Source organism: Montipora capricornis, chromosome 7 (genome assembly GCF_036669925.1).
Source record: "Montipora capricornis isolate CH-2021 chromosome 7, ASM3666992v2, whole genome shotgun sequence".
NCBI classification, from domain to species: domain Eukaryota; kingdom Metazoa; phylum Cnidaria; class Anthozoa; order Scleractinia; family Acroporidae; genus Montipora; species Montipora capricornis.
Genome location: NC_090889.1, coordinates 47,689,785 through 47,704,209, shown reverse-complemented (window position 1 = coordinate 47,704,209; position 14,425 = coordinate 47,689,785). Strand labels below are relative to the sequence as shown.

Sequence of the window (14,425 nt, the reverse complement as noted above, 5' to 3'; positions counted from 1 at the left end):
ATACTTACCTGACGCGGGAGGCACTGTGATCAGGAAGGCAGTCCTCTCAAGGTGAGGCTCTTTCATTGCACTTCGATTGGGTTGACCCTTGCGATTACCCCAAATGTGGGTAACTCGAGCGTATAATTTCTGGTACTGGGGACCTGTGTTCGCGCTAGTCCCTGCACCAACCCCCGGTGGCAAAGTTGGCTAATGGGAAGGTTTGTTGGTATCGTTTCAGGTAGGGCAGGAGATGCAGTGGTGGTGTAAGGACTAAGCAAGGTGAGTTGTATTTGTGAAGTCCACTGCTGCAATTCTAGGTGAATCAACCGTACTTGGTGCACTGCAAAACTGTGATTTTATTTCTTTTATTCTTGGCCGTAGAGAGAGGGAGACGACGTGTTTATTTCAGCCGCATCGATTAGCGGCACTTCCATCGATAGACGAGTGAGACAAGAAAATGCCAGCGGGTCGAGCTCTTATCCTCGTGCATCGTTTGGAAAACATAAGTGGATGTGTGTTTGTACTGCTCCATCGCCCATCTATATGCGTGATAGATTTCTTTTGCCTTGTGTTATGTTGCCTTCTGGAGAGCCTGTTTTGCATTGAGTAACTGAGGACCCGCCAGATCAGTTGGCGTTACATTTCTTTGGCCACCATTTTGTGGTTTCTCTATGTTATCAGAAAAAGTAAATCTTTTATGCTCAGGATAGTGTCTTATCCACTCTTTGAATACGTACTGTCTGTGTTGAGCAGGGAACAGTAAGACTTTGAAGTGCGCTACGTCACATAAGTCACGTTTTTGCAAGATGAATGTTATAGTGTTGTAGCCTTCATTGTATACATATCATCCCGGCTAGATTATCTTCCATCTAATTCATAACAGTGCATGCATTTTTTACTTGTTGTATCCTGTTCTTTGCTCACACGAAAAGATACGTTTAATGTCATAAACGTTGGATTGATAAGATCTCGCACGCATGTGCTCCCTTGGGAATACAAGTTCCACTTTCTCGTGTGAACTATTTTGTTTTTGTTGTATGTCTCATTTTTGACATATCCTTGGCATGTTGTGTTCAAAAAACCTGGTTTGGAATGTTCTTTCGTGGAGGAAACTGAGATTATTTGAGATAATCAAGTGTACAGAACAAAAAATGGAAGCCTACAACACGGGGTATTCCCAGGCGGTCTCCCCTCCAAGTACTAACCCCGCCTGACGGGGTTTAACTTCAGTGATCGGACGAGAACATCTTGTTGATTCTCTGTTAACTTTTTTTTACATGGAGAAGTAAAGGCATAAAGCATTCATTTACGGTAATATAAATAAAAAACACCAAGATACTAATCTGTTGCAAACTTAACATACTTAGCAGGCAGTCCAAAAAGTATCTTCTCCTTGCAGGATTATGGTGCTCCAATAAAAAGCCAAACATGTTGACTTTTTCCAAACCTGTGATCAGTGCTATTTCTGACGTCTATAGTGATGGTAAGTTGACCTGTTATTATAAAAACCTGAATTTTACTGAAAATTAACATTGTTTTGATAGATGTTTAAAATAAAACAGTGGTCTTGTGGTCGGATAAGATTCTCATCATTAATCTTTTCCGAAGGAATGTCTGTGGCCATTGGTGATGGACAGGAGAAAGTGTATGCTACCTTGCTTTTATCAACAGAAGACTTAAAGGCAAAAGCATTGGTGACAAATATGAAGCAGTTCAATGGGGAGAATGGTTGTTCCACCTATTTTGATACTGGAAAGGTCTTAAGGAAAAACAGCTTACACAGGGTCTGGGAGTACAAAACGCACAAGACATTGTCAAATGAGCTTATGAGGCAACAAGGCTAGGAGAAACGGTATGTCGACAAAGATTGTCCTTTACAGAACTGTAAACGATACTAGACAGCTATAAATTTGGTCAGATTATTCTGAAACAAGGTATTGCACTTAACCTCAAGTCATCTGTACAGCCAAAGAAATCCAAAATCTCTTTTTCCTCCACACCATAGTGAACTGATAGGCTTTGGCTGAACTGAATAGGATAGGCTGGGGGGATCATTTGCAGTGCATTTCAGATAACGTTCGACGCATTACAGTGTGTCATTCAAAAATGGGTCAAGAAAGCAATATAAATGTCAAAGATACTGTCTAAGTATCTCCACGTGTATTGTAAACTTAAGAAAAGTTTTTTTTTCTTCTCCATTAAAGATTGCTGTACTGGACAAACGCCTCACATCTTTGAAAGAGCCTGACTTTCTTTCAAGAAAACCAAGATCACTAACTGGCAGAGCTCATTGGAAAGGTATTGTACATGTAATTTAACAGTATTTTAGTTACGACAGTAAAGTGCTATCGAATACCCCTTTGTAACCAAGGGGTGACTTGGAAATGTTTGGACTACAGTCTTGTTTTAACAACTCTTTACATTGTGGAGGGTCAAGCTAATACCACGAAATATAGCTGACTGGAGAGACCAAAAATGGATTTTGGTAATTTTAGCTGCAGAATTCAGAGCTTGGCTTTTGTACTATTCAGTACCAGCACTGATGGGAATCCTGGATCATGGCTACCTGCAGCACTTTGCATTGTTAGTATCAGCTATGTCCCTTCTCGTCAGTGAGAAAATTACACCTGCTGACCTGACTGGGGCTGATGGCATGTCGAACTTATTTTGGACAAAGTGGTGACACTTATTTTTAATTTTGAGTCTATGAAATGCTTTGCTTTGTGTCGTATCTGCCTAGCAGGGACTACCATGGTTGCAGTTGTACACACCAAGATAGTCAACACTGACCATTTAAATTACTTTATCCATAGGGGAGAAAGCAATGACCATGAATGCTCATCAGATGCACCATTTTGTCTACTTTGTGAGACTGTTTGGGCCTTTATGGGTGTATTCTTGTTTTGGCTTTGAAAGAATGAATGGCTCCTTAAGAAGCATGATTCATGGAACACATAGCAGAGCAGCTATTTGCCTTAAACTGTTGCATTAATTTAGTTGCACCATCCATAACGTAAACGGAGATTTTCAGTTGAGTGTCCCAAAACCAAGACCAAAATAGTTGCTCTGACCAATTGCAGCAACTGCAAATAGTGTGATGGACCAGTCAGAATTCAAAGTGATTACACGTACTTTGTTGCTCAATGAACCGAGAGATGCGTGCCTGTAAGTCATCATTAGTTTTAGTCTCGGTTATGATTGGTTGTAGTCAATTAACAGTACAGTGCAGTATTTGAGTCTTTTCCAAACATAATAAAGGCCTGAAAAACAGCTTTCCCTGGCAACCCTCTCTGTTGGGGCTCCAAACAGTCCTTAACTGAAGGTAGTGGGTTCAATTCCCATCCTTGTCAGTGTTTCTCTGTCCTTGTGTGGGCCCATTTCTATCATCAACGCTCACATGGTTCATATGGGGTAGAAAACTAGCACTTCACATTACACTCTAATCAGTTAAGTCTTTTCAAATAAAAGTGCTACACGGCCAACGTTTGCAAAAAAACTGTAATCCTTTCTTGTACTTGTACATGTTCATTGCTGTGACTTTAACATCGTCAGTTCCCATGGCCTGCTCCCGTCTGACCTTGTAGCTCAGTCGGTAGAACAGCGGTGATCTAACCTGAAGGTCGTGGGTTCAATTCCCACCCTTGTCAGAGTACATTGTATGAGAGGGCAAGCACAACCTGCAGTTATACAGTTGATTATCGTGACAGTAGTGGACAGAGCCAACTTGGAGATGTGTGCTGCTACCTTCATTACCAAGATACCTCTGTGGCAATTTAAGGGAGCACAAGTCAGTGCTTGGTTGTGTTATAATCTATAAGGGCTTCAGTCTGGTGAAGCACATGTCAAGAGTACTGAATTCTCACACGTTTGCTGCAGTTAAGTTACAACAGCTAAACCAGATTTGCATTAAGCTGGAAATGCCTGGTAGGCATGATCTGTACATAAGTAGATTCCCCAACGTGGTGGAAAGGGCTTAATTTCATTCCTAACCCGTAGGCATTAATTTAGTTTTTTTGTGAATGTCAGAACAAATTAATAAATTATTCTTTGATACGTATTCATGAGTTAAAAACGTCAATATAAAGATGAAAGGGAAACTTGATTACCGGTAAGAGAGAATGCCAAACCTGGAAATTTCATTATTGTGTGATCACATAACTGTTCAATACTCCAATCAGGAGAACCTTTTTGTTTGTTCAAGGTGGAAACAAAGTGCCATTTAATCCCATGATATATTTTGATCATGTTGGTTTGAGTGATGTCCAGTGCAACGGAGACCTCATCTGGGATCTCGCCTATTCCATGTGGGATCCCACCTTCCCTTTGTGGGATTCAACCAATCCTACCATTCCTGAATGGAATCCAGGATTTCATTTTACACGGGCTGCAGCTAAGATGTGCCTACAAAAAAATAATAATGAGCGCTTTCTTTCCCTCATAAAAAAACTCCTCCTCCTATTAGTATGTGGTAGTACTTGAAAGAATTAAAATCACCTGCAGTACATTCGAACATGAGGATAAGCAATCATTTTTGGAGCAAAGTAATTTAATGTAGAGTGGAATCCCTCTAAACGGCTTCTCTGTGAGAATGGTGACGCTTGCTTGATTCTTTTACCTAACAAGTTTTTGGTGAGTGTCTCCACCAGTTTATCATAGACCAAGGTTGCTGGGATGACATAAAGTACAGCCCATGACACGCAAATTAATGTTTGGCATATTTCACAGAGAAAAAAAGAATTGAGCATTAAAAATTGCAAAAAACACAGTCTTCCAAATATTGTCTCCATACCCTTTCTTGGTTGAATATCCCGACGAACACACTTATTAAATAGTGGGTAATCAAATCCAGAGTGCTTATTAATCACATGATTGAGAAATGATTTGAATTTGGCCCAAAGGACTCGTCCATTGCCACTTAAGGTGGGGGTGGGGTTGGGGGTGGCGTGCCAGTAAAGGTATCTCTCACAGGGTTTCACATCCTTTCTGTTTTGAGACGGTAGTGAGTGATTTGCATATTTCTGAAAATGTGTAGGAAATAGTTTTATCACATGAACAATATAATACACATGTGAAAAGCATAAGCTAAAATCATTGAAACACTACAATATCTTAATTTCCTTCAAGTGCCAGATAGCAAGGTAATGCACTATATTATGCAGAACTTTTTTCATGTGATTGGCAATAAAGATGTGTCGGTCTGATATGACTGTGGTGATTAAAAATCGCCAATCAGATACTGCATGCACTCTTGAAATGCAATAAATTCCATTGCAGTGCTACTACCAGCTTGATTTCTCTAAGGTCAACATGCAAAAAGGAACAAGTTAAATTACAATATCAACCTTCTATACATCTTTTTAAAAACCAATCATTGTCATGATGCAACCCTTCAACTATAACAATGAAAGCTACCTGTAAATTAATAAACCACTTCAAATACAAATAACTGATTTTCTTGTTTCATTGTATCTAGCTCATAGCGAGAGTGGGGGAGTCAGGAATGTTGCTAAGTGCCCTGAGGTAAAGGGGGATGCCGGATAAATTTTGGCAGTCATTGGACTTATCAGGGCGCAGAAAAGAATGGGCGGTGAAACACCCACTCTGCTCTTGAGCGATGTGTGATGCGGAGAGAGACTGGGAATCAATTGAAAATAACGTCAGCGAGACACACGATCCGGGTGAATTAGAAGATCTACAAATGATCCTTAGTCTCGCAGACTATGCAGATGAAGAACTTGTGGAAGACATAATGCTCAAAGATGCTGATCCTTTTGAAGTAAAGGAACTCCGTCCGTTTTCCAAAGATTATCATTGAGCTGTGAAGAAATTGAGTCAAGGTTCTCTTGTGACATGCTGTCCAAAATTGACAATGATGGTGCCGCTGTAGATAGGCTGGGAACATTTATAAGAGAGCTGAATGATGTCGTCCTTAATCGCTACAAATCTGCTGATAAGTTAAAGAGCAAGCAATTAAAAATGGTGACATTGGAGAAAGCATTTACCCGGCAAAGATTTGATAGGCAGTCAAAGCTTTTCGAGTCATGGCAACATCTTGTTGGAGTGCCAGCATCCAACAACAAAGAAAGTAATGTTGTATTCCAACATATTCTCCAGCACATCTGGAGTTATGCAATTCTTCGCTGTTCAAATAACAAGTCAGTGAGTGTCGGTCATGCAGGTTGAAAGAGATTGCAATCAGACAACATGCTGGTTGGGCCATCAAGAGGGCTAGGGACACTATTCTGTCATATTCAACAACAATAAGCATTAAACTTTCGTTTAATGATAGTACACAGGTTGTGGTCAGCAAAGAATATTTACTGAAGCTAATTGAACGCTTAGGAAAAGATGAGCTGTAGGAACCAGGCAAATTCATGTTTATGCCTTTTTCTCGGACTGATGATTTTTTTATAACACTGCACAAGGAAACTGAGGCTCTTTTACAGCAAGAAATTATTTTAAAACAAACTGGAAATGATGCAGTAACTTGGTCCCTCAAGCAGCTTTCCACCAGTGCAATTTTGCGTTCCAAATGGGAACGCTTACTTGGCAAAGCCAGTGGATGTGCAAAAGCAGCTCATGTGATACTTCTTCAACCAATTATCACCATGTTTCTGAAATCGAAGCAACAGATAATTAGAGAGTAACACAGCTTGCGGCAAAGTCTGCCTAAGTCTACTAAAAACCCAGCCACCAGTAAGAAAATGCCTCGAAAGCTCTAAATGCCATTCCAGGTATTGTTATAGAGCTTAGGAAAAATGCAAAAACCCCAGAAAAAGTGGAGCAATTCCTTGCAAGTTTAAAGGGAGGCAGTGCCAGCTCACTTTTGCATTTCCTTACGGGCAAAGAATTGGCCAGAATTCTCAAAAGTCTGAATCTTCCATGCTTTTCTGGCAAGGGCAAAACAAAGCAGATTGACACTCTAGAAAAATTTCTCTCACCTGTAGAATTTGTCAATATCAAGTATCGTGAAAAAGTATGCACCATTTTCTTTTCATAACAATATTTTGCATTCTTAATGTATGCAGTATGGCTTTCCTTCAAAAGGTTCATCACCAAGCATTACAGGAAGATATTTGGTCAGCTACTAAAGATTCAGGTTGTTGCTGATATTTTGCTGTGGCTGACAAAATTAATAACATTTTTGAAATGAACGTCATAGCCAGTTACATGTGAGATTTGCATTGGCCACAGAACAATGGGAATTAAATCGGTTTAATTCACAGCAGTTAATTATTATTTCAGAGACACTTTGAGCATTCAGTTTTTTTATTAGCCATAAAGAAAGACATAAGATATTCTCCATTCAATTGCAACATTCTTTAATTTGTCTCTAGTGATGTGTGCTAACATACATAATTATTTGCTTATATTGTTTTCTCAACAGCTTTCCATGGATCTATGAGCACTACCATACCGGTGGCTCAGTTGGTTGAGCACGGGCTGTCACGTGGGAGGTCGTGAGTTCACCTCCGGCCGGACCAACACTCGGGGTCTTTAAATAACTGAGGAGAAAGTGCTGCCTTTGTAATTACATCTGCAAAAGGTTAGACTCTCTAGTCTTCTCGGATAAGGACGATAAGCCGGAGGTCCCGTCTCACAACCCTTCAATGTTCATAATCCTGTGGGACGTAAAAGAACCCGCACACTTGTCGTAAAGAGTAGGGCATGTAGTTCCCGGTGTTGTGGTCTGTCTTCTGTGATGTATCATGGTTGGGATGGTAAATGCTCGGAGATATTAGCTACACCAAGCTACTCTAAAAATCCGAGGGTAAATAAAGATATATGATGATATATCATATATGATATATGATAACAATGAAGCAATAACAATTCCTTAAGTGAACAAGATTGTTTGTCAATCATTTATCTTTCATCACCTAACCAGTTGTGAGCCTCTCCATGGGTATAATTCCAAATTGTGCAAAAAAGTTCGTGTTCAACATAAAGCAGTTGTGTATGACCATATTTTAAAGGTTGTACAAAATAGGAAATTATATTCGTTAAATGTATTTTTGTAACTGTTATAGAAGTTGTTTCTCTGTTACTGTACAGATAATGATATTTACTTCAAATTTCAACAAACCATTCCACCATATCAAATATTCAATATATATATATTGTTTATTCTTCGCAGAAGTTCTTGCTAACCATTAAAATTAGACAGGGCCTCTTGCAATTCGTAAACATTAGTTTGCTTGTTGGTTAGCGCCTTTGCGGCTCGAAATGTTGCGTACGCATTGACATTACAGCCATACACAAATGTGGTCATGTTCTGAGTTCCTCCACACATTTGTCTTTGACATGAGAAAAAAGACTCCACATTTATTTTGTTTAGGATTAGGAAAAGCTCTTCACTTCCAATAAAATGCAGTATTCCCCGGTAGCTGAAATTGACATCTGTAATAGAAAAATTCAAAACATAAGTTGTATTATTCTAAAAAGTAGGGTAATTGGGTCCTACAAAGTTAGGATTATTTATCATTCATAGGCAGTAGGGAAAGCATTTTGGGTCAAACTTTCTCAGGACATGACAGTATTACTGCACCCCAACCCCCACCTCCCTTTCCAATTTATTATTAAAACGATTAAATCTGTCAAGAGGAGCCTCACAGACTACAGGGAATAGCATCTAAGATAACCTAAATTGTTCAGTTGTTAGGGTACTAAGCCCCATTTTTCAATTCCCTGTATCTGCCCCTGTTGACTTGAAAAACCTGGTGAAATAATCTTTGTCATCCACTTACAGTGTATTACCTTGAGGTCAAACATGGTCTGCCAGGCTATGATGGAAAAACTACCACTCTTTTGTTTGCGGATTGTAAGCTGGGGCTGGAAGGTGATAAGGGAATTCGTTTCACTCCCGAAGCCATTTGCCAACTAAAACAGTTACTGAAACTAAAAGTAGTTCGAAAACTGTAACACTGTTTATGATAGACTGTATTGAATAAACTGTCTTCGTTTCGATTTTGTGTAGCTCCATATATGCAGAGTAACCACCCGTGGTATGTGTACTGAGCGTACCAACTTCTTTGACCTCAAAGTCGAAAAGGTCAAAAAGGTCAGTATAAAATTGACACAGGTGAAAGAGATTAAGTTGTTCTACGCATAGTAAAGAATGTGGCTTTCAGCTGCTTTAGGTCGTTGGGAATGAACATATTTATCTTTGTGCGTTGACATGAAAAGTAATGCCTTTTGAAGAAGGGAGATTTATTTCAAGGAAAATAGTTTCTAACTTTGTATCTAAAAACCATTCTATATTGGCAACCGCTTCAATAGCTTATTGCAATGCTGCACAAGCTAAAAGTAAGTTGAATCATTTTACTGTTCTCTCGCAGCAATCTCTTTTTTGCATCAGGTTTCATAATATTTTTGCCACCATTTTTTGAACAGTGCTACACTCTGGCACTGTCGACTCAGTCTCTCTCCGCATCACACATCGTCCAAGAGCAGAGTGGGCGTTTTACCAGCCATTCTTTTCTGCGCCCTGGACTTATGGTGCAACCACCTTCTGCTATCAGCACCCGCAATACCTACATTGACTGGCCGCCAATATTCTTACTTGCAGCTAATTCCCTGGGTAGATACATGGGCATATGTATTTAAACTCGAAGCTAGAATCAAGTGACAGCATTCATGAATGAATTTAATCCCTGAAGGTCAAGGTTTTAAATATATGATTACGTAACATAGGCGTTATCCTAGACGAGGACATGTCTCTCAAACACCACGTTGCTGTTACTTGTAAATCCTGCATGTCAGCGTTAAGGCCTGTGAGACATTCATTCATTTCTTCTAAATTAGATTTTTGCAACTCCCTTCTTTATGGCCTGTCTAAATCTTTAGTGCAAAAGCTACAACTGGTACAGAATGCTGAAGCCAGAGTACTCACCTTTTCTCACAAATCTGAACATATTACTCCAATTCTGCGTCCCCTACATTGGCTACCCATTGAGCAAAGAAGTCAATATAAGATTTTACTTCTTACTTTCAAAATTCTCAATAACTGTGCGCGGTCTTATTTGTCTGACTTAATCAAAACTTATCAACCTTCAAGGACTCCAAGGTCGTCTGGCCTCCATCTTCTGTCTAAACCCTCTTATAATCATAACTCCTATGGAAAGTGAGCTTTCTCTTCCACACCCCCTGAGTTGTGGAATTCACTCCATCGTAACATCTGATCATGTTCTTCTATTTACTCGGGCCCGAGTTATAAAATACGTTTGATTTACGTTTTTTTTTTCCTGTGCAGCAAAATGCACAATAGAAAAACGTGACAGTGTTTGATTGTGCAATGCACAATAGAAAGCACGTGGCGGTGTGTTGATTGGGTAATGCACAATAGAAGCTACGTGCCACTGTTTACATTGGTTATTTAAAGCAACCCACGTAATCCAAGAACATGAAGAGCACTGTGATGCATTGTTTGGGATAACTGAAGATCAACGCTGCGTGGGCTTAATCGATTTCTTCTTGGGGCACTCAAAACACATACAAAGAAAGGCATCGGCTTTTCGCGGTAGGCCCACACTAAAAGATGTCGAGCGTCAACTTCAAAACAAGTAGTTCTGCGAACTGAATGAAACAAGAATATACTCGAGTGTAACTGAAATGCACACAACTATTGAAAGTGATACAAGTCAAAATACAAATTCTTTAATGAGCAGTGGGTACCTTATTAAGAACTACTTTGAAGATTACAGCGACAAAGAAAATAACTCCACAAACAAATGGACGCCATATTGGAATCTTCTGAAAACAAAGTAAAAACATTGGCACAGCGAACAAATGGCCTCATGCTTGTACCATTTTCACCGCGAACAAACAGCCTCCCGCTCAGTGTACCATTGACTATGGAGGTAAGTTTTTTGTCTATTGCGTTTTTTTGTTTTTTATTGTTAAACAGTTTGTTTCTTGTAGTGGTCTAGCTTGTATCCTTTGTTCAACTAGCCATATTAGCGATCGCGTTCATTGCCATCTTGTGTATATAGTTCTGTTCTAGTTTTACAAGATTTGATGTCAACAGTAGAGACTTTGATCAGCTCTTTAGGAAATAAATGTGATGTAGTTTGAAAGGCTGTACAGTCATTTGATTCTCAATGGTAATAAAGACTTGATTCCAAAGGATAAATACAGGTCTCGATAAGCACAAGTGTGTTTACTTTAGTTGTGACTTGCGTGTGCATTGACATAGACATGCCCAATAACCCAGCAGAATTACAGAGAAAAGGCTGAGACGTCTATTTTATAACAGCAAAAAAAGGAGGAAACTTGCTGGAACGTATTTGGTTAACAATGTACCGAGGTCATCCACATTTCATAGTATTACTAGCCAAGGAGATCACTTCCTCGTAAACACAACTATAGGAGCTACCTCAGGTATGCGTTTAAATGTAAGCACGTGGTATGTAACACTTTTCCAAAAGCGTGGATGAACAGATACATGCAAAATGATGTTTGAAACATTGAAGCATGTTCCTTAAACTTGAAAGTGTGTTTGTATTTTTAAAAATATTAGCAACACTTGTGCTATCAAGACCATTTGGAAAATAAAAGTTAAAAATTTAATACAGAAATCAGGAATACCCGGTACAATTTGTAAAAGAATGTTGTTGTTTTGTTTTTTCAGAAACGGAACGTATCTATTTTGAATTCAGGGTGAACTATTTACACAGTGAGGTAGAGTGACCAATCAAGACAGAGTTTGTAATTGGAAAGCTAAACATCTTCGAGATACAAAAACAAACTAAACGTAAACCTGGAATATTGCAAATCATAATGCTGACAAACCCAAAAAATGCCTCATGCATAGGACGTTTTGGATATCTGAATGATTTTGGGTTAGATTAAAGGATATATTGTTAAAACTCACAAGTTATCCCTTTTCGTGTTAATTAGTACTGCAAACAAGTCTTAGTAATAAATTGGATTAATGAGGCACCAGTGATTGTAAAGCTAGTAATTGCCATGGTTCGTATGTAACACATGTAATCACGAGAAGATTCACAGAAAACGGAATTTGAAATGTTATGCAGGGGTAAGTATTTGACGGTAAAATAGGTATTGTGCACATAAACGAGTCTCTGTTCTTCTCTTGAAATGAGATTTTACTGCCCTATCAGTAAAATACTGTTAATGGCTATTTATGTCACGATAGTTATCTTCGCATTCTTCAAGGTCATACAATCAACAGTTTTCTTGTAAATAAAACGAGGACATAAAAACTTTGTTCCTAGATCTCAGATTATAACATACACCTGCATTGCCCAAATCTGTTAAAGCCTCATTCATTACTGCTAAAGGCTTACCTGGTACATGGTAGAACCTCTCTCCCTTTGGAGATGGGTTGGAGATATTGCTTTGCCGTCATTAAAATTGGGTCGCTCCTGCGTGGTGTGGTTAAGTCTGCGCAGCGACTTCCCCCAAGCTTGTTGGCTCGTTCCTTTGTACATTGCTCACTAGCCAATACTCTTATCCGATCCAGCACTTCCTGTTTACCACTCAGCTCGTAGTGCTGGGGAGATAAGTGAGGTTGTTCTATGTCACGCAATCTGGAAGTCGCATAGCCTAACCAGCCACAAGGCAGTGTTTCCCAAAATACGTCTGTTGTCTCGTTCCATTGCGCCTTGCGTTACGTGTTTAAAACCTAATTATGCATGTTGATACCAAGGAACAGTGACATTAATGGTTAATATTCCTTGACAGGCTTCTCACCGTTCAGATAGTTTGCGTTTACATTTCTATCTTTATTTCTCAGGAGTTTCAATACACGAAGCGAAATAACAATGACAGGCCAAGTGACCCACACCATAGTATTCTATCTTTTCTCCTGCCCTTGCCATTCCGGAAACGAAACACTATTTTTTTGACACCGACTCCGTTTACATACAGAGGTTGTTTTTCATTAGACAAGAGGTTTGGAAATAGAATTCAAATTAAAATATTTCTCTTTGAAACGTTCAGTTTGTAAGTTGCTTTAATACTGCATTCGTTATCAAGCGTGGTGCGAGTCAACAATTAAAACAAGTGATTTTAAGAGAGGATGGGAGAGAGAGAAGAAAAAAAAAAGAAGTTATTTACCAGCAAAGGGTCGGTGCGTATAGCAAAAATCTGTGACATCGGTCAATTTCAAGGCCTCGGTAACAGTTTTTCCCTAAACGGACCTCCCAGCTGGCAAAGAACATTTTTATTTTGAGAATTGGGTGCATATGACTGTGAGTATTTAAATTACAACAAATGGTATATTTTAAATGTTTGATTCTCGTGCGATGGATTCATTTGGCATGGCCATCCTCAAGGAACTTGTGTACTTCTGAAAGTATTTTCGAGAGTTGAGATATAGTGCACATCTTCACGAGTCGCGCACGTGACGAGGTGTTTTTTACGTGCAGAACTGCAAGAAAGTTTGGTCATCTTGGAAAGATGTTTTCACATCTCACTTTCGTTTCTCTTGCATGCTTTCCTTCCAGGATGTCTGGTGTACAAAAAGGAGGTCCATGGACTGGCCATGTTCATTGCTCCCAGTTTGCGACATAATGTCATCCTCAACCTCTGGCATGTGGACTTGCTGCTGACAGTGGGAAGCAGATGATGTTTCACTGGTACTTGGACGCAGATGGAACATGTCTTGAGGAGATTCCTTTCTCCAGTCATCAATCTTGAACTGCAGGTTTTCCTGATCTATTTTGAAGTGACGCATCTCTAAAGAGGCCCGATACATAAAGTTTTAAATGTCATTGCGGCTTGGAAAGAAGCGCCTGTTTGAAGGATCAGGCACAGGCCCACCCACAAAGATCTCCTTCTTGACATAGTATTGCAGGTGCCGTTCCATCTCTGCCACACTTGTGATACCCTCCTTCAGTAGTTCACTAATTTTTTGTACGAATCTGTCATCTATCCGTTGCATCAGACCAGCAGTCTATAAAGAGGATTTAATGCATTGTTAATATCATTATGATTATATTACAAATAAATATTATTTTATTATTGTTGTATCATATCATGTCATACTATGCTCTTATAACATACTAGTAGGATTATCATCAAGAAAAACTGACACAGTTTGCTTTAACAGGTTGGATTTTGACACTAATAATATTAATCTGGCCTGGTTACAAACCTGGTGAAGAGGGTGGTCCTTGTGATCAGAAGGCTTTGGCAAGGTAATGTATATTCGTCTTTCTCCTTCAGCATTGTTTTGTCTGATGTCGTTTCTGAGCTTTTTGGAAGCATCCTCTTTAATTGATTTTTCTCTGCAGGGATCTAATCAAAGAAGTGTTTCATTTACCTGGTTTTAGATTTGTAACTGTTTTTGATCTGCAAATTTTGCCAACATGTATGGGTGAGGGGAGAGAGCCAGCTGAGGGCAACAAGCTGAACTTTGCTCTCTTTTAGCTGTGCACCTTACTCCCAGTAACATATCCCATTCCATTTTACTTCCTTG

General features: G+C 39.3%; 1 non-coding gene across 1 annotated transcript; it reads left to right on the top strand.

Annotated features, from left to right (window-relative positions):
• LOC138058430 (U1 spliceosomal RNA) lies at positions 1-164 on the top strand. Its single transcript, XR_011133953.1, has one exon. It is a non-coding gene; the product is annotated as a U1 spliceosomal RNA (small nuclear RNA).
• The last annotated feature ends 14,261 nt before the right edge of the window (positions 165-14,425 follow it).